General features: G+C 39.2%; 2 pseudogenes; both read left to right on the top strand.

Moving 5' to 3' along the window:
• Window positions 1–14679: 14679 nt before the first annotated feature.
• Window positions 14680–16536, top strand: LOC106736019 (nuclease-sensitive element-binding protein 1 pseudogene; annotated as a pseudogene).
• A 347-nt stretch (window positions 16537–16883) lies between these two features.
• On the top strand, window positions 16884–18740 carry LOC106736018 (nuclease-sensitive element-binding protein 1 pseudogene; annotated as a pseudogene).
• The last annotated feature ends 1588 nt before the right edge of the window (window positions 18741–20328 follow it).

Raw genomic sequence — 20328 nt, 5'->3', positions numbered from 1 at the left:
TGGTTTGAATCCCAGACCTGGTGGCTTTGAATTCACGCTAAGCACGTGCATGCACAAAATCCTGGGAGGAGAATGGAGGAGAAGGGATTGTGGCATGGCCATCCCCACTGGGGGGAAGGGGGTGATTTCTCCTCTTTATCTCACTGCCTCTGTCTCTCTCTCTCCCCCACCCAAACACACACACCCTAAGGCAAAAATCTCTAAAAAAGAAAAAAGAAAGAAAGAAAGAGAGAGAGAGAGAAGAAGAAGGAAGGAAGGAAGGAAGGAAGGAAGGAAGGAAGGAAGGAAGGAAGGAAGGAAGGAAAGAATACTTGTAACTATGTGTATATATGAGGTTAGTATACATACTTAAATTCCTTTGCTCTGTTAGAATACCAGTACTAACAAACAAACCTAATGCCCAATCCTAGTTTCTAATAGCATTTGTCAGTAAAAGTTTACTGTGGTTCCTTGTTCCTGTTCTCCAGATCAGGAAAGAATACAAGGTGAGCCTGGAATTTTTGAAGTGTTTTAACGTAAGGAAGTGCTCAAAAACAAACAACAAAAATAGCCATTGAGGGTCCAGCCTATAACTACTTATTGATGTGGCTGGGTCCCACACAGATGACTGGGAGGTGCAAGTTCCCAAACATAGTAGTTTGAAACATTTTGGGCACATCTGTATGCATACCCAAATTCCCAAAGGGAGAAAGATAAGAAGAGATTGCAGTATGGCCATGCCCCATGGGAAGTTCTTTCTCATTTTCTTTCTTTCTCACCTATCCTACCCAGCACATCACAAGCCCTATGACAAAATTTTTAAAATAAATTAAAAATGAGGATCTATACTAGTTTATACATTTAAGTACAGATGAACCTTCTTCCTTTCCCTATAACATTCTATCTTTTGTGCCTTTGATTAATATTACATGAACAAAACTACCATGTAAAAACTTGACAGTTTTTTTTCTTTTTTTTTTCTTTTTTTGGAGAGGTTTTGCTTTCTGCACTCGCCAGAAAAACAGAGAGAGATAGAAAGCGAGAAATCACCCCCCAGGGGGGATGGCCACACTGCAATCCCTTCTCCTCCATTTTCCTCTCGGGATCTTGGGCATGCACGCACACGTGCCCAGAGCGAGTTTAAGCTGCCTGGTCCAGGACTTGAACCGCGGTCAACTACATGGGAGTCCAACGACATAGCCATTACGCTAACTGCTAGTCCCAAACTTGAAAGTTTAAAAAAAAACAAAAAAAAAAAACTACATCTATGGGGCATGTCCAAAGAGCATAGATTGGGCCAGCAGGTGGCATAGTGGTAATGTCTCTGGACTCCCACATGGTCAACCACAGTTTGACTCCTGGACCCAGTGGCTTGAAACATGCTGGGTGCATGTGCATGCCTGCCCAAAAGACTGAGAAGAGAATGGAGGAGAAGGGATTGTGGTGTGGCCGTTCCCATGGGGCGGGGGGGGATTTCTCACTTTCTGTCTCTCTGTCTCTGTCTCTTTCTGTCACTCTGGCAAATGCGCATACCCTATAGCCAAAGGAAAAAAAAATAAATCATCTAGTTATGTATACATGGATTAATTTCTGGGTTCTCTTTTCTATTCCCTTAGTCTATGTGTCTGTTTTTATTTTTTTGTTATGTTTTGCCACTACCGTGCCGTTTTTGTTACTTTTGCTTTATCGTTTACTTTGAAATCTGGTAGTATGATGCATCCAGATCCACTCTTTTTGCTGAGGATTGCTTTGACTATTTTGGATCTTTGGATTCCATACAAATCTTATTTTTTCCATTTCTATGGAAAATGTCATTGGTATTTTGATAGGTATTGCACTGAATCTGTAGATTGTTCAGTAGTATAGATGTCTTATCAATATTGGTTCTTTCAATCCATGAACATGGATAATATCCATAGTTTAAAGTTTTCATTATACATATTTCTTACTTTTTTGGTTAAATGTTTAGCTAGGTAAACTTATGTTTTTCTGTAGCTATTGTAAATAGGATTTCATTTATTAAATATCTTTTTCAGCTCTTTCATTATTACTATACAAAAATAATGCTGAATTTATATATTGATTATGCTCCCTGCAATTTTACTGAATTTATTTATCAGTTCTAGGAGTTTTGTGGTAGTACCTTTAAGATTTTCAAAGACTGTATTGTCTACAACTACAGTTTGAATTCTTCCTTTCAAATAAAATCCCTTTTATTTCTTTCTCTTTCCTACTTATGCTAGCTAGGACCCCCCCAGTGCTTTGTTGGATAAAATAAGGTCAAGTAATGATGAATTCCCTGTGTTTTTGCCTAAGTAGGAAAGACTCTATTTCTCCTTCTATTCTTTTTTTAATCTTTTATTTATTTATATATATTTATTTATTCTTACATTTTTCCACATTTACTTTACATATCCAAAAAAATTTTCTCAGACTCTGTATTCTTGACAGTTAATAAACAACTTTAAAAATTTCAAAATACTGAATTTTAAAGATAATGTTCAAAATATTTCTTATCATTTTCTATAATTTTGTTTGTGACTCTATAACAACAGGGACAATATGGTTTTAAATATTTTGAGAAAATATTTACATGTCAACTACTCAAATTGTTGAAAAGCAAATGCCCAGCACACAAGTCACACATAAACCTTCTCAGTTCAGCCCTGCCTACCAAATATTCTGTCATATACCATCTGCTAGCAAAGATCAGTCTCTTATTCTTCCTTCAAAGTCTCTCTCAAGATAATCCTCTAGTGTGGTTGCTCTTTTGCAATCTCTACTGATTACAATGCTGGGCTGGAAAAGTCCAGGTTATTTTATGTTATGAATTCTTTTATATATCATCTCTAATCCTCTCTGCCAGGAACAACTATTTATGGTACTAAGCCATCTTTCTAAGAGTTTCTGTTGGCTTACTTGAGATCCACCTTAGTCCCGTAGTTTTCTGATTAATCTTCAGATATGACATTCTAATCAAAGCCCTGTCCAGTAATGAGTATTTCCAATTTCTGATTCAATGCAACAACATTATTGAACTTATACAAATAACCCTTCTGCCACAAAATAAGAATACTCCCAAATATTTTTTTTAATTCCAGAGGGTTTAGGAAGGAAGAAAAGTTTATGCTTCCATTTAAAGAAACAAACAAGAGGGACCAGCAGTGAGCGTAATGGCTATGTCACTGGACTCCCATGTAGTCGACCGCAGTTTGAATCCTGGACCCAGTGGCTTAAACTCCGGGCACGTGTGCATGCGTGCCCAAGATCCCGAGAGGAGAAAGGAGAAGAAGGGATTGCGGCATGGCCATCCCCCCTGGGGGGCGGGAGGGTGATGATTTCTCTCACTTTCTGTCCCTCTGTCTCTCTCTGTCTTTCTGGTGAACACCCTATGGATAAAACCTGTCCAGAAAAAAAAAGAGAGAAACAAATAAGAAAAATATTTTAACAAATTGCTGAACCTATCAACAACACAAAAGAAAGTAAAATGCTTATTAAATTGGGAAAACAAAGCATAGTAAGAAAAAAAAATCAGTAATGTTTTACTGAAAAGTCATAAAACCCCATTTCGCCAGTTCAGTCTTAATGTTCAAACTCTCTTCTGTTGAATATGCAGTGTTACTGTGGTCCAATCTTTCCGTTTAAATCCTGGAAGTTAACATTCAACATTATTGTTGATATTTCTTGTCTCGAGCATTAAATTGGTCATTTTCTTCGTTGCCTTTTGTTCTCTTATTTCTGTATGTCTTTAGTCTTCCTGGTAGAACACTCCTTTCAGAACTTCTTGAAGAGTGGATCTGCTATTGCCAAATTCTTTTCAGGTCTTGTTTATCTAAGAATGTTTTTATTCTTTCTTTCCATATGAAAGTTAATCTTCCCTGGTATAATATTCTTGGTTGAAATTGCTTTTCACTTAACACTTTGAATATATTTTCTCATTCTTTCCTTGCTTGCATTGTTTCTGATGAGAGGTCTGAGATTAGCCCGATTGGATAACCTTTATAAGTAACCTAACGTTTCTCTATTGCCAATTTTATTATCTTGTCTTTGTAGATAAGTCTGGCTATGATGTGCCTTAGAGAATATCTTCTTGGGTTGATTCTTTAGGGGTCCTTTGTATTTCTTGGGTCTGGATATTTGAATGCCTCTCTGGTTTTGGAAAGTTTTCTTCCAAGATTTCATGGAATAGATTATCAATGCCCTTATTACTTTCCTCACCTTCCGGGATACCAATTATCCAGATGTTTTGGCACTTAATGCTGTCTAGTATTTCTTCTATAGTATTCTCATTTTTTTAGGTTATATTTTTGGTTTTTTTGGTTGTTTTTTCTAGATCAGAAGTTTTGCCTTCAACATCCAAGATTTGATTTCCAGCATGAACTAATCTGCTTATAATATTTTGAGGGAGGTTTTGATTTCCTGAATGGCAGCCTTCATCTCTAATAGTTCTATTTGATTCTTTTTTATGGTGTATATTTCCTCTTTCCGATCATGAAAGAACTTCAACACCTCCTAGAACTCATTCTCTTTTTTCCTACATCTTCTGGAGTTCATAATCTCTGAGCTGTTACATCTCATTTAGTTTTGTCACTATGAATATTCTGAATTCTCTATCAGACATTTCCACAAATTCTATTGTACAATTTGTGGATGATGAAGGATTGTTCTTTTCCCTTAGGGGAGAGATATTTTCTTGGTTTCTCATTGCTTTTTGTGCCTCTTCAGTGGTTTCTGGTCATTCTGTGACAAAATCTTTCTGCCATTTGTATGAATATTTTCGGAGTCTAGAAGATAGAGTTTAGAAGGGCTGGCAGGTGGCATGGTGGTTAAGGGTGCTGGACTCCCACATGGGTGACCACAGTTCGAGTCCTGGACCTGGTTGCTTTCTTTCTTTCTCTTCTCTCTCTCTCTCTCTCTCTCTCTCTCTCTCTCTCTCTCTCTCTCTCTCCAAATTACAATAAATAAGCAAATAAAATAAATAAAGTTAAATAAAATAATTCTTTAAAAAAAAAAAAAGAAGAAGATGGAGTTTAGAGCATAGCTTCCCTGAACAGGCTAGGACACACCTCAGCTTTAAATTGGCTTCTTGTCTGAATATTTAGGGAGCCTAGAAGATGGAGTTTAGAGCATAGCCTCACTGAACCTTTCCTTCTATTCTGAAGGATAGATTTTCTTGGTATTCTTTAGGTTTTTTTGTTTTTTGTTTGTTTTGGGGGTTTTTTTGTTTGTTTTTGTGTTTTGAATATATCATCTCATTCTCTCTATGCCTATATAATTTCAGCTAAGAATAATATTCTATTAGTGTGTTGGAAAATACATTATATATACCTTGATGCCTTCACTTTACCAAGAACCTCTTTGGTTTGAATCTATTTGTAGATCTTTGTGCTTTTCTTCTATTTGGATACCCATATTTCTTCCAGTACTTGGAGCTATTACTTTATAGAATAATTTTTCTGTTTCTTTCTTTGGGACTTTTCCTTCTGTTACTCTCATTATGCAAATATTTGTTCAATTGATGGTACCCCATAAATCCCATCAGCTGTCTTCATTCTTCTTCATTCTTATTTTTGGTGTGTTTTGTTTTTCCTAACTGGATGATCCCCCAAACTTTATTTTCTATGTCTAGATTCTTTCTTCTGTTTAGTCTGCTATTGAAGTTCTCTATTATATTTTTAATTTATTTGTTGAGTGTTTCATTTTGAGAATTTCTGGGTTTTTTCCCTTTTGTGATTTCTTTATCTTTGTTGAATTTCTCATTGTTCTTGTATTATTTTCTTGATTTTGTTATAATATTATCTGTTGGTATTTTCTCACATCTTGCTGAATTGTTTTTGTTTTTATTTAGAATCATTATTTTGACTTCACTTTCAGGGATTTCAAGAATTTCCTTTTCTTTGTGATACATTACTGGAGAATTATTGTGTTCCTTTGGAGGTGTTACGTTACCTTCTTTTTTATTTATTGCATACCTATGTTGATGTCTGTGTATCTGCTTGGATTATTATCTCTTTCAATTTTGAGGGGTAGCATTTTTAGTGTAAAAGTTTTTTTGAAGATATCCTCTTTATTGTCAATTAGATAAGGTGTTTTGATTTTGACTGGGTATAGTAGTGTAGTCTCTATGGAATTTCTCTTCTTGTATTATTGTATTATTTCTCTTATTATATTCACTCTTAGTTGTGTCTTTGAGTACCTCAGTGTTGTAGACTTGAAGTGTTTTGGTATTAGTGTTGCAGTTTTGTGGGGTGGGAATCTTTTAGTGAGCCACTTAGCCATAAGCAGTGGTACGGGACGAGGGTGCTGGCCAACCATCTCTACAGTGTCTATAAACCCCAGCAGAGGAGAGAGAGAGCAGTTACCTGGTACAGCAAAGTTACCTGGTACAGCGCTAGTCTCAGTGTCTATAAACCCCAGCAGAGGAGAGAGAGAGCAGTTACCTGGTACAGCAAAGTTACCTGGTACAGCGCTAGTCTGCAGTGTCTGAAGGGCCCTTCATGCGGCTGGGGACTTGTACATTGTGAGTGTGACAGGTTCTGGGCTTAGCACTTTTGAGGAGTGGAGACCAGCCATGTCTATATAGTTCTAGCCATGGGGAAAAGCTCACATGCTTGAACTGTGGTATATAAGTCTCAACATCTGTCAGTACTGGAGGCCTGCAAAGCCTAGAGTACTCCCACACAAGGTAGGGCCCCTTGCTCTAGAACTGATTGGTGAACTGACTCTTGGCAGCAGTCCACAGTGCCTGCAAGGCTTCTGCAGGGTCAAAGGGCCCTTGCAATAAAGTTGTCACCTGAGTAGATCTCTTGGGACCATCCCAAGTTTGGAAGACTTGCAGACCAGAGGGACTGTGTGCTCTGCCTATGGAGTGAATCAGGTCTAGGAAAAACCAGAGGCTACAGATACAGAGGTTAGAGAGTTCCCACATGGGGCAGGAGTCATGCATTTGAGCCATAGCTTGACCTGGACTCAGTTGTGAGACTTTTGTGTTCACCCACTGAACTGATCTGTTTGTATTCTGGAGTGTATAATGCTGCATGGGCTTAGGTTCTGGGGTTAGGCCCTACTTCTCAATCTAGCTAGAGTAGTACCTCTAGCCACTACATGTGGGCTTGGTGGAATATCAGTAGATTCTCAGGGATGTAAAGATATGTGAGTCTTCAGTTTTTGGACTAGTTTTACCTAGCAATTGCTTTGTTCCCGTAGTGGTTTAGCATCTTGGATCCCAGGAGGTGGAATTATCCAGGGCAAGATCCTTCCTTAGAGTCATGTAGCCCTGTAGGTCCCAAGAACTTCCCTTCACTAGGCCTGGGGCCTTGCATGGCTCTGGATACCCAGGCACCACGTTGCCCATGGTGGTATTAGCAGGTTAGGGTCTCTTATTTAACCCATTCCCAGGAGAGGGTGGTTTCTACTGATTGTAGCCTGCCAATCTAAGCCAGCTAGGCACTTTGTTTCCCTTTCTAGGCAGTTCCTTTTAGTTTTCATGTGTCAAAAAACTTCACATCTTCTTTGGTGAGTTTAAGTGTACTTCCTTAGATACTACACTCAAAGTATGACTAGTCGTCTTTGTTGTTTTAATTTGCTAAAAGCCACATGAGCTTGCCAGAGAGAAGGAAAAGGAAAGTAAGAAAACGTTCTACCCAGGAGAATGGTTGTACCATAATCCCTTCTCCATTTCTTCTTTGGGGATTTGGGGCACACACACACACATGCACTCAGTATATTTTCAAGCTGCTGGGTCCAGGACTCAAACCACACAGTCAGCCATGTGATATCCAGCCGCCTCAACCACCAGTTTACTGACATGCTCCTAATAGTTGTTTTATGCCTTCATTATGGAGAAGGCAGGAACTGGATTCTTCCATTAGCCATCTTGCTCCTATCTGAAAAAATATATATGTTTTTCCATTAGAATTATTTTATCTCGGGACCAGCAGTTAACATAATGGCTATGTCGCTGGACTCCCATGTTGTCGACCGTGGTTCGAGTCCCGGACCCAGTGGCTTAAACTCACGCCGGGCACGTGTGCATGCGTGCCCAAGATCCTGAGAGGAGAATGGAGGAGAAGGGATTGCGGCGTGGCCATCCTCCCTGGGGGGTGATTTCTCGCTTTCTTTCTCTCTGTCTCTCTCTGTCTGTCTGGCGAGCGCATGCACCTTATAGCAAAAACCTCTCCAAAAAAAAAAAAGAATTATTTTATCTCTCTTCTTTTCTTTCTTCCTTCCTCCCTTCCTTCTATCCTTCCTTCTTTTCTTCCTTTCATTTGATCAGAGAGGGGGAGAGAGAGAGAGAGAAAAAAAGAAAGTGAGAAAGCAAGCTGCCAGATCCGGGACTTGAACTGCAGTTGGCCATGTGGGAGTCTAGTGCCCTTAACCACCATTCCACTTGCCAGCCCCCCAGAAAAATTCTTAAAGAAGCAATATTTTTCATGTTGCTTATACCCATGCATGTTGTGATCAAGTTTAACATGTAATATTGAACATCTAGTATAAATATAAATTAGGATGAGTTTTCTCACAAATATATTCCATATCTTAAAAATTATTTATATATTAAAATGTTTTTAATTTTTAGAATAAAAATATAACTTACATTATATTCTCTATAGGTCAAAATTTATATCAGTATAACTTCTCCACTTTCCTTCACTTTATTTCTGCTTTCTTTCTTTCTCTTCTCTCTCTCTCTCTCTCTCTCTCTCTCTCTCTCTCTCTCTCTCTCTCTCCAAATTACAATAAATAAGCAAATAAAATAAATAAAGTTAAATAAAATAATTCTTTAAAAAAAAAAAAAGAAGAAGATGGAGTTTAGAGCATAGCTTCCCTGAACAGGCTAGGACACACCTCAGCTTTAAATTGGCTTCTTGTCTGAATATTTAGGGAGCCTAGAAGATGGAGTTTAGAGCATAGCCTCACTGAACCTTTCCTTCTATTCTGAAGGATAGATTTTCTTGGTATTCTTTAGGTTTTTTTGTTTTTTGTTTGTTTTGGGGGTTTTTTTGTTTGTTTTTGTGTTTTGAATATATCATCTCATTCTCTCTATGCCTATATAATTTCAGCTAAGAATAATATTCTATTAGTGTGTTGGAAAATACATTATATATACCTTGATGCCTTCACTTTACCAAGAACCTCTTTGGTTTGAATCTATTTGTAGATCTTTGTGCTTTTCTTCTATTTGGATACCCATATTTCTTCCAGTACTTGGAGCTATTACTTTATAGAATAATTTTTCTGTTTCTTTCTTTGGGACTTTTCCTTCTGTTACTCTCATTATGCAAATATTTGTTCAATTGATGGTACCCCATAAATCCCATCAGCTGTCTTCATTCTTCTTCATTCTTATTTTTGGTGTGTTTTGTTTTTCCTAACTGGATGATCCCCCAAACTTTATTTTCTATGTCTAGATTCTTTCTTCTGTTTAGTCTGCTATTGAAGTTCTCTATTATATTTTTAATTTATTTGTTGAGTGTTTCATTTTGAGAATTTCTGGGTTTTTTCCCTTTTGTGATTTCTTTATCTTTGTTGAATTTCTCATTGTTCTTGTATTATTTTCTTGATTTTGTTATAATATTATCTGTTGGTATTTTCTCACATCTTGCTGAATTGTTTTTGTTTTTATTTAGAATCATTATTTTGACTTCACTTTCAGGGATTTCAAGAATTTCCTTTTCTTTGTGATACATTACTGGAGAATTATTGTGTTCCTTTGGAGGTGTTACGTTACCTTCTTTTTTATTTATTGCATACCTATGTTGATGTCTGTGTATCTGCTTGGATTATTATCTCTTTCAATTTTGAGGGGTAGCATTTTTAGTGTAAAAGTTTTTTTGAAGATATCCTCTTTATTGTCAATTAGATAAGGTGTTTTGATTTTGACTGGGTATAGTAGTGTAGTCTCTATGGAATTTCTCTTCTTGTATTATTGTATTATTTCTCTTATTATATTCACTCTTAGTTGTGTCTTTGAGTACCTCAGTGTTGTAGACTTGAAGTGTTTTGGTATTAGTGTTGCAGTTTTGTGGGGTGGGAATCTTTTAGTGAGCCACTTAGCCATAAGCAGTGGTACGGGACGAGGGTGCTGGCCAACCATCTCTACAGTGTCTATAAACCCCAGCAGAGGAGAGAGAGAGCAGTTACCTGGTACAGCAAAGTTACCTGGTACAGCGCTAGTCTCAGTGTCTATAAACCCCAGCAGAGGAGAGAGAGAGCAGTTACCTGGTACAGCAAAGTTACCTGGTACAGCGCTAGTCTGCAGTGTCTGAAGGGCCCTTCATGCGGCTGGGGACTTGTACATTGTGAGTGTGACAGGTTCTGGGCTTAGCACTTTTGAGGAGTGGAGACCAGCCATGTCTATATAGTTCTAGCCATGGGGAAAAGCTCACATGCTTGAACTGTGGTATATAAGTCTCAACATCTGTCAGTACTGGAGGCCTGCAAAGCCTAGAGTACTCCCACACAAGGTAGGGCCCCTTGCTCTAGAACTGATTGGTGAACTGACTCTTGGCAGCAGTCCACAGTGCCTGCAAGGCTTCTGCAGGGTCAAAGGGCCCTTGCAATAAAGTTGTCACCTGAGTAGATCTCTTGGGACCATCCCAAGTTTGGAAGACTTGCAGACCAGAGGGACTGTGTGCTCTGCCTATGGAGTGAATCAGGTCTAGGAAAAACCAGAGGCTACAGATACAGAGGTTAGAGAGTTCCCACATGGGGCAGGAGTCATGCATTTGAGCCATAGCTTGACCTGGACTCAGTTGTGAGACTTTTGTGTTCACCCACTGAACTGATCTGTTTGTATTCTGGAGTGTATAATGCTGCATGGGCTTAGGTTCTGGGGTTAGGCCCTACTTCTCAATCTAGCTAGAGTAGTACCTCTAGCCACTACATGTGGGCTTGGTGGAATATCAGTAGATTCTCAGGGATGTAAAGATATGTGAGTCTTCAGTTTTTGGACTAGTTTTACCTAGCAATTGCTTTGTTCCCGTAGTGGTTTAGCATCTTGGATCCCAGGAGGTGGAATTATCCAGGGCAAGATCCTTCCTTAGAGTCATGTAGCCCTGTAGGTCCCAAGAACTTCCCTTCACTAGGCCTGGGGCCTTGCATGGCTCTGGATACCCAGGCACCACGTTGCCCATGGTGGTATTAGCAGGTTAGGGTCTCTTATTTAACCCATTCCCAGGAGAGGGTGGTTTCTACTGATTGTAGCCTGCCAATCTAAGCCAGCTAGGCACTTTGTTTCCCTTTCTAGGCAGTTCCTTTTAGTTTTCATGTGTCAAAAAACTTCACATCTTCTTTGGTGAGTTTAAGTGTACTTCCTTAGATACTACACTCAAAGTATGACTAGTCGTCTTTGTTGTTTTAATTTGCTAAAAGCCACATGAGCTTGCCAGAGAGAAGGAAAAGGAAAGTAAGAAAACGTTCTACCCAGGAGAATGGTTGTACCATAATCCCTTCTCCATTTCTTCTTTGGGGATTTGGGGCACACACACACACATGCACTCAGTATATTTTCAAGCTGCTGGGTCCAGGACTCAAACCACACAGTCAGCCATGTGATATCCAGCCGCCTCAACCACCAGTTTACTGACATGCTCCTAATAGTTGTTTTATGCCTTCATTATGGAGAAGGCAGGAACTGGATTCTTCCATTAGCCATCTTGCTCCTATCTGAAAAAATATATATGTTTTTCCATTAGAATTATTTTATCTCGGGACCAGCAGTTAACATAATGGCTATGTCGCTGGACTCCCATGTTGTCGACCGTGGTTCGAGTCCCGGACCCAGTGGCTTAAACTCACGCCGGGCACGTGTGCATGCGTGCCCAAGATCCTGAGAGGAGAATGGAGGAGAAGGGATTGCGGCGTGGCCATCCTCCCTGGGGGGTGATTTCTCGCTTTCTTTCTCTCTGTCTCTCTCTGTCTGTCTGGCGAGCGCATGCACCTTATAGCAAAAACCTCTCCAAAAAAAAAAAAGAATTATTTTATCTCTCTTCTTTTCTTTCTTCCTTCCTCCCTTCCTTCTATCCTTCCTTCTTTTCTTCCTTTCATTTGATCAGAGAGGGGGAGAGAGAGAGAGAGAGAAAAAAAGAAAGTGAGAAAGCAAGCTGCCAGATCCGGGACTTGAACTGCAGTTGGCCATGTGGGAGTCTAGTGCCCTTAACCACCATTCCACTTGCCAGCCCCCCAGAAAAATTCTTAAAGAAGCAATATTTTTCATGTTGCTTATACCCATGCATGTTGTGATCAAGTTTAACATGGAATATTGAACATCTAGTATAAATATAAATTAGGATGAGTTTTCTCACAAATATATTCCATATCTTAAAAATTATTTATATATTAAAATGTTTTTAATTTTTAGAATAAAAATATAGCTTACATTATATTCTCTATAGGTCAAAATTTATATCAGTATAACTTCTCCACTTTCCTTCACTTTATTTCAGCCTTCTCTTAACTGATTTCCTTGCTTCCTGTCTCATATCTCTCTAGTTAGTTTTCTACATTGCAAACAGACTATCTTTTGAAAATACAAATATAAGTATGTTATTCCTCTGCTTAAAAATACTTAAGTAGAATCTCATTTTCAACTGTGGATAAAGAATTGATAAAGGGACCAGCAGTTAGCGTAATGGCTGTCACTGGACTCCCATGTAGTCGACCGCGGTTCTCGTCCCAGACCCAGCAGCTTAAACTCACACTGGGCACGTGTGCATGTGTGCCCAAGATCCTGAGAGGAGAATGGAGGAGAAAGGATTGCGGCATGGCCATCCCCCCTGGGGGGTGATTTCTTGCTTGCTTTCTATCTCTCTGTCTCTCTCTGTCTTTCTGGAGAGCGCACATGCCCTGTAATTTAAAAAAAAAAAAAAAAGAATTGATAAAGACTGACTTCTTTTCTTTTTTTAAATGTTTTTGTCATAGAGTGCATGCACTTACCAGAGAGACAGATAGAGAGGGAGAAAGTGAGAAATCACCTCCCAGGTGGAAGGCCACACCACAATCCCTTCTCCATTCTCCTCTCTGAATTTTGGGCACACACACACACACACACACACATGGCCAGCATGATTTTCAAGCCTCCAGGTCTGGAACTTGAACTGTTGGCCATGTGGGAAGCCAGCAGCTTAACCACTACACCACCTGCTGGCCCCAAACACTGACTTTTTAAAAAAATACTTTCCAGGACCTGTAAAATTTTTCTCTGCTAATTGTCTTTTTAGTAGCATTTTCTACCTACACATATTGTTATATTACCCATGAAGTTATCTTGCTAGCTTATAAATCTGTTTTTCTTTTTTTTGGAGAGGTTTTTGCTATAGGGCGAGCACACGCGCCAGACAGACAGAGACAGAGCGACAGAAAGCGAGAAATCACCCCCCACGGGGCATGGCCACGCTGCAATCCCTTCTCCTCCATTTTCCTCTTGGGATCTTGGGCACGCACGCACATGCACCCGGCGTGAGTTTAAGCCACCAGGTCCAGGAATCAAACCGCGGTCGACAACATGGGAGTCCAGCGACATAGCCATTACGCTAACTGCTGGTCCCATTATAAATCTATTTCTTATGCCTGAATGTTTCTCCTACTTTCTTTAGCTCTGTAATACCTACTGACTAAAATCTCAGGTAACATCATAGGTTTTCCTTCCTTTTAGAAACTTTCTAAGCACCCCTGCCTTCCCTCAACTAAGACTAAAATGCCTTTCTTATTGTTCATATAGCATTCTTTGCTTAATGTAGCTATAGTACTTATTTAACTATGTCCATACTTACTGATATTTTTCTGTAAAGATGTAAACTCCACTAGGGAAAAGACTGTTTTACTCGCTGCTGTAGCCTCATCATAACACTGTCAAACACACATGAAATATTTAATATTTGGTAAATGAATGAATGAATGAACTCATTCTATTAACCATAGTTTATATATTTTGGAGAATGTTTTTAAGTAATAAAAATAACTTATCCCATAGTTAATCTTCAAATAGGTTTTTATTTTTGTGCTTATTTTTTATTTGTTTCTTGCCCTTGGTAGATTCTCCAGTAAAAATTAATGACAATTCAACCTGTTATGTAGGCATGTACACCAGCCTAGTTGACTCATTTAAACACATACACATTTATTTAAAAAAAAAAATCTCCTTTTACATTACCGGTTAATATTGAATACATCTTGCTTTTATCTCCTCATGATTTGATATGTTTAAATAAAAAAAAACTCTTTTAAAGAATATTCACAAAATTTATCTTATTTTTATTTCCTCTTTATCTTGAGATTCATTTTTTAAGTATAAATTCAGGGAAATATGCCTCTACCTTTCATTGAGTAACAATTTACTCTTCTAACTATAGTGCTGACAAGCTATATCTTCCATACAAGCTATTAAAATATTTAAGAATTAGAACTACAGGCAAGTGGAACCAGCAGTTAGTGTAATGGCTATGTCGTTGGACTCCCACGTAGTCGACTGCGGTTCACATCCCAGACCCGGTGGCTTAAAACTCATGCCGGGCGCGTGTGCGTGTGTGCCCAAGATCCCAAGAGGAGAATGGAGGAGCAGCGATTGCGGTGTGACCATCCCCCCTGGGGGGTTGATTTCTCGTTTTCTATCTCTATGTCTCTCTCTGTCTGGCGAGCGCACACGCCCTATAGTGAAAACCTCTCCCCCCCCCCCAAAAAAAAAAGAACTACAGGCAAGTAATGTCCATCCAAGGTAATGGTGACTTGTATTTACATATGAAAAAAAGCTAGAAATAATACACATGATGAGTACTTCTGTTACGGTTAGATTTTGTAGGTAATTTTATTTCTATTTTTCTAAACCTTTCACACACAAAAAAATTGTGTTTAAAAATCTAATTATTGATCTAGGTCTGGTTTTATTTGAAATGATATACCAAATACTTTCCTAGTATAACCAGTCTCTAGTTAACAACAGCAAGTTACAACTCAACTGTTTTTCATTTTTAGTTCAGTTAACTAGAAAGGAGTAAAACTGAATGCCTTTATTTAAACACCATCATAAAGAAGAAAACATAGAATAAAGAGTTCTGAGAGAGTGCTAATACCTACCCCTTGGGGTTATTGGGAGTATAATATGAAAATACCAATGATAGACATGGAAAGTAACAAATAGTAGTTAAATGTTAGATGTTAAGTTATTTACATGTCATCTCAATCTAACTGCCATATCATTAACAGCGAAAGAAAAAGTCAATACCGCCCACCCCAACTCCCAAAAAGGAGGAAAAAATAAAAAATAAAAACAGTAAAAAGGAAGTAGACTATCTCTAGGAAAAACAAGGTACTACATAAGGTATAGAACATGACCAGAAATCATTTAGCTTATATTTAGTGTTTTCTGTTATAGGCCTTCCTTTCTTTATATCTTGTGTTATCCCCTTTCAGTTAAGCTTAGATTATTATTCCTAAAATAGTGCTTGAGAGTTCTGTAGGTAGCAGGAGCAGAGAGCAGACGCAGAGAGCCCTGAGCAGCCTCATCACCCGCACCACCACTATCACACCTGGGAGGAGCAGCAGCTGCTGCAGCTGACCTCAGTTACCACCACCTTAACCATGAGCTCCAAGACGGAGACCCAGTAGCTGCCCGTGGCGCTGCTGAAACCAAGGCAGCTGTGCATGGAGTGGCTGTGCCTGCTGCCAGGGACAAGACTATCATCGCACGAAGGTTCTGGGAATAATAAAATGGTTCAATGTAAGAAATGGATATGGTTTCATCAACAGGAATGACACCAAGGAAGATGTATTTGTACATCAGACTGCCATAAAGAAGAATAACCCCAGGAAGTACCTTTGCAGTGTAGGAGATGAAGAGACTGTTGAATTTGATGTTGAAGGAGAAAAGGGTGCAGAGGCAGCAAATGTTACAGGCCCTGATGGAGTTCCAGTTCAAGGTAGTAAATATTCAGCAGACTGTAACCATTATAGACACTATTCATATGTCCATGCAATGACCAGCAAAATTACCAAAATAGTGAGAGTGGAGAAAAGAACAAGGGATCAGAGATCACTCCCAAGGCCAAGCCCAACAATGCCCGCCCTATGGCAATCGAAGTTTCCCCCCTTACTATGTGTGAAGATCCTTTGGGCATGGACCACAGTATTCCAACTGTCCTGTGCAGGGAGAACTCATGGAGGGTGCTAACAACCAGAGTGCAGGAGAACAAGGTAGACCAGTGAGGCAGAATATGTATCGGGGTTATACACCACAATTTCACAGGGGCCCTCCTCGACAAAGACAGCCCAGAGAGGACGACAATGAAGAGGATAAGGAAAATCAAGGAGATGAGACCCAAGGTCAGCAGCCATCTCAACGTTCGTACTCACCCACAACTTCAGTTATGATGCAGACGCCCAAAGAACCCTAAACCACAAGATGGCAAAGAGACAAAAGCAGCCAATCCACCAGCTGAGAATTTGTCCTCCCCCAGGTTGAGGAGGGCAGGACTGAGTAAATCCCAGCTTACCTTCTCTACCATCATTCAGTTTAGTCATCCAACAAGAAGTGAATATGAAATTCCAGTAATAAGGAAATGAAGAAAAGATTGGCGCTGAGGACCTTAAGTGCTTGCTTTGTGCCCATTGACCAGAATTAGAATTATCTGCATTATCTATGCAGCATAGGGTTTTTATTATTTTTACCTAAAGATGTCTCTTTTTGGTAATGACAAAGGTGTTTTTTAAAAAAAGCCTGATTTTTCTCAATACACCTTTAAAGGTTTTTAAATTGTTTCATATCTGGTCAAGTTGGGATTTTTAAGAACTTCCTTTTTAATTTGTAATAAAAGTTTACAACTTTATTTTTTTAAAAAAGTCAACAAGCTGCAAGCACCTGTTAATAAACGCACCCCCCCCCCCAAAAAAAAAAGAACTACAGGCAAGTAATGTCCATCCAAGGTAATGGTGACTTGTATTTACATATGAAAAAAAGCTAGAAATAATACACATGATGAGTACTTCTGTTACGGTTAGATTTTGTAGGTAATTTTATTTCTATTTTTCTAAACCTTTCACACACAAAAAAATTGTGTTTAAAAATCTAATTATTGATCTAGGTCTGGTTTTATTTGAAATGATATACCAAATACTTTCCTAGTATAACCAGTCTCTAGTTAACAACAGCAAGTTACAACTCAACTGTTTTTCATTTTTAGTTCAGTTAACTAGAAAGGAGTAAAACTGAATGCCTTTATTTAAACACCATCATAAAGAAGAAAACATAGAATAAAGAGTTCTGAGAGAGTGCTAATACCTACCCCTTGGGGTTATTGGGAGTATAATATGAAAATACCAATGATAGACATGGAAAGTAACAAATAGTAGTTAAATGTTAGATGTTAAGTTATTTACATGTCATCTCAATCTAACTGCCATATCATTAACAGCGAAAGAAAAAGTCAATACCGCCCACCCCAACTCCCAAAAAGGAGGAAAAAATAAAAAATAAAAACAGTAAAAAGGAAGTAGACTATCTCTAGGAAAAACAAGGTACTACATAAGGTATAGAACATGACCAGAAATCATTTAGCTTATATTTAGTGTTTTCTGTTATAGGCCTTCCTTTCTTTATATCTTGTGTTATCCCCTTTCAGTTAAGCTTAGATTATTATTCCTAAAATAGTGCTTGAGAGTTCTGTAGGTAGCAGGAGCAGAGCGCAGACGCAGAGAGCCCTGAGCAGCCTCATCACCCGCACCACCACTATCACACCTGGGAGGAGCAGCAGCTGCTGCAGCTGACCTCAGTTACCACCACCTTAACCATGAGCTCCAAGACGGAGACCCAGTAGCTGCCCGTGGCGCTGCTGAAACCAAGGCAGCTGTGCATGGAGTGGCTGTGCCTGCTGCCAGGGACAAGACTATCATCGCACGAAGGTTCTGGGAATAATAAAATGGTTCAATGTAAGAAATGGATATGGTTTCATCAACAGGAATGACACCAAGGAAGATGTATTTGTACATCAGACTGCCATAAAGAAGAATAACCCCAGGAAGTACCTTTGCAGTGTAGGAGATGAAGAGACTGTTGAATTTGATGTTGAAGGAGAAAAGGGTGCAGAGGCAGCAAATGTTACAGGCCCTGATGGAGTTCCAGTTCAAGGTAGTAAATATTCAGCAGACTGTAACCATTATAGACACTATTCATATGTCCATGCAATGACCAGCAAAATTACCAAAATAGTGAGAGTGGAGAAAAGAACAAGGGATCAGAGATCACTCCCAAGGCCAAGCCCAACAATGCCCGCCCTATGGCAATCGAAGTTTCCCCCCTTACTATGTGTGAAGATCCTTTGGGCATGGACCACAGTATTCCAACTGTCCTGTGCAGGGAGAACTCATGGAGGGTGCTAACAACCAGAGTGCAGGAGAACAAGGTAGACCAGTGAGGCAGAATATGTATCGGGGTTATACACCACAATTTCACAGGGGCCCTCCTCGACAAAGACAGCCCAGAGAGGACGACAATGAAGAGGATAAGGAAAATCAAGGAGATGAGACCCAAGGTCAGCAGCCATCTCAACGTTCGTACTCACCCACAACTTCAGTTATGATGCAGACGCCCAAAGAACCCTAAACCACAAGATGGCAAAGAGACAAAAGCAGCCAATCCACCAGCTGAGAATTTGTCCTCCCCCAGGTTGAGGAGGGCAGGACTGAGTAAATCCCAGCTTACCTTCTCTACCATCATTCAGTTTAGTCATCCAACAAGAAGTGAATATGAAATTCCAGTAATAAGGAAATGAAGAAAAGATTGGCGCTGAGGACCTTAAGTGCTTGCTTTGTGCCCATTGACCAGAATTAGAATTATCTGCATTATCTATGCAGCATAGGGTTTTTATTATTTTTACCTAAAGATGTCTCTTTTTGGTAATGACAAAGGTGTTTTTTAAAAAAAGCCTGATTTTTCTCAATACACCTTTAAAGGTTTTTAAATTGTTTCATATCTGGTCAAGTTGGGATTTTTAAGAACTTCCTTTTTAATTTGTAATAAAAGTTTACAACTTTATTTTTTTAAAAAAGTCAACAAGCTGCAAGCACCTGTTAATAAAAGTCTTAAATAAAAATTTTTTTTAAAAAATAGTTCTTGATAATATTGAGCAGAATCCATCAATGGTCTCAATGCATTAAGAATGTATTCAATGTATTAAAAACTAAACAAACAAAAAAAAAAAATATGGGGCCAGCAAGTGGCATGGTGGTTAAGGCACTGGATTCCCACGTGGCCTCTGTTTGAACCCAGGACCTGGTGGCTTGAAAATCATGACAGACACATTTGTGTGCATGCCCAAAACAGCAAGAGGAGAAAAAGAAGAAAGGGCTGCAGCATGGCTATCCCCCCTGTGGTGTTGTTTTTCTGTCTCTCTCTGGTGAGCGCATGTAACCTATGACAAAAACCTAAAATTTAAATAAAAAAGATATATTTGATGTGTTGGCTTCATGGCCTGGTGGATAAGGTAGTGAGATCCCACATAGTTTGCTGACCCCATAGTTTGAAGTACAGACTAGGTGCTTACACGTGTGCACTCAAAAATCCTCAAAGGTAAGAGGGATGGAGGAGAAAAGATTTCAGCATTATCATGCCCTGTGGTGGGTGCAGTCTCCTCTCCCTTTCTGTCTCTCTCTGGCAAGAACGTGCACCCTCTTGCAAAATAATAGTAATCATACATACCATACATACTAGCTCCTTACATTAAATTCATTACTTCCACTGTCTCATCCCAATGTACCTTTTTAAGGGACAATGAGCCAAGTATTTACTCACTGCATATTATGTACTAGGTGCTGTAATATACATTATATTTCAAGGATTATGTTAATACTTTTAACAACTCAGGGTTTGAAAACTAAGGACTTTTAAAAGTTCAATGCTGAAGCCAGGAGTATACTGTTAGTAAATAGTAGTACCAAAATTAAAGCAGTCTATCACAGCAGTTCTCTCAAACCTTACCTTGGATCAGAATACACTAGAGAGCCTGTAAAGATACAGAGTACTAGGGACCAGCAGTTAGCATAATGGCTATGTCGCTAGACTCCCACATTGTCACCTGCGGTTCGAGTCCTGGACACGGCGGCTTAAACTCATGCCGGGCGCGTGTGCATGCGTGCCCAAGATCCCAAGAGGAGAATGGAGGAGAAGGGATTGCAGCGTAGCCATCCCCCTTGGGGGGTGATTTCTCGCTTTCTGTCTCTCTCTCTCTGTCTGGCAAGCGCACACACCATATAATAAAAACCTCTCCAAAAAAAGATACAGAGTACTAGATCATACACCTATAGTTTCTTGCTCAGTAGATCAGCCTCAGAGGAGGAAAGTAGAAACGGTGTGGGAGATTT

Source organism: Tupaia chinensis, unplaced genomic scaffold, assembly GCF_000334495.1.
Source record: "Tupaia chinensis unplaced genomic scaffold, TupChi_1.0 Scaffold000609_1, whole genome shotgun sequence".
Classification (NCBI taxonomy): Eukaryota; Metazoa; Chordata; class Mammalia; order Scandentia; family Tupaiidae; genus Tupaia; species Tupaia belangeri.
This window is presented reverse-complemented; position numbering and strand designations above follow the sequence as displayed.